Here is an 827-nt window from a genome sequence, read left to right as displayed (position 1 = left end):
GCAGTGCCCCATTGGATTTTGTGTTTCACATATGCCGGGCCGTCTCTGTGCGTCGTCTGCCGTGTGCACTGTGCAGTGTCTGGCGCAGCTTAACTTCGCATCGCACTCTGTCGGCGATCGTTTCAGTCGCACGTCCTGCCCTCTGGGCAGTTGATGCCAGCAACAGGACAGAGAGCCACCTAGCGGATAACATAGGAACTACTTGCAAAAACCTGCTCGCAAGGGAGCGGACGATTTGTCTCGGAGCGGGTGAGCTCCCCCCACCCTCGGAACTCGCCCGCTCAACGCTCACCCCACCGTCTCGACTCTAGCCAGAGCGTCGAGCAAAGCGACTCTGGTGTCACTCTGGTCTCTGCGGTCTCAGCTCACGCAGTAATACAGCTCGCGGCTCGACCTGCTCGACTCAGCGCCTCTGCATCGGAGTTTGTCCCCACTGGATATTGTTCTTCATAGTAATACCGCTATGTATATTACATTATTATGTTATGTATACATCAATTGTTTTTATTTTATTTTTATTTGTTTAAACTGATTAGATTAGGTTCCTGATGACTACTCTTACTATAGTATTTTTATTATGGACACTCGAATTTACGCTTTAATTACGAGCGAACCGATAAACGTATCGCAAAATGTGATACACCAATATTTTCCTTGTTTTATTCTGCGTAAGGCTATATGCAGCACTTTCGTTTTACAGTCAAATTTATATTTTTTTTTCTTATTCTGGTACGGATTTTGCGATTTTAGGCGTCTTCGAAAGGAAAAATATATGGCTTGCGATGTATTTGTATGAGGTTAATGAAATTTTAATACATTATAGCCAA

The sequence above is a fragment of the Schistocerca nitens genome, chromosome 1 (assembly GCF_023898315.1).
Source record: "Schistocerca nitens isolate TAMUIC-IGC-003100 chromosome 1, iqSchNite1.1, whole genome shotgun sequence".
NCBI classification, from domain to species: domain Eukaryota; kingdom Metazoa; phylum Arthropoda; class Insecta; order Orthoptera; family Acrididae; genus Schistocerca; species Schistocerca nitens.
Note: the sequence above shows the minus strand (reverse complement) of the source record.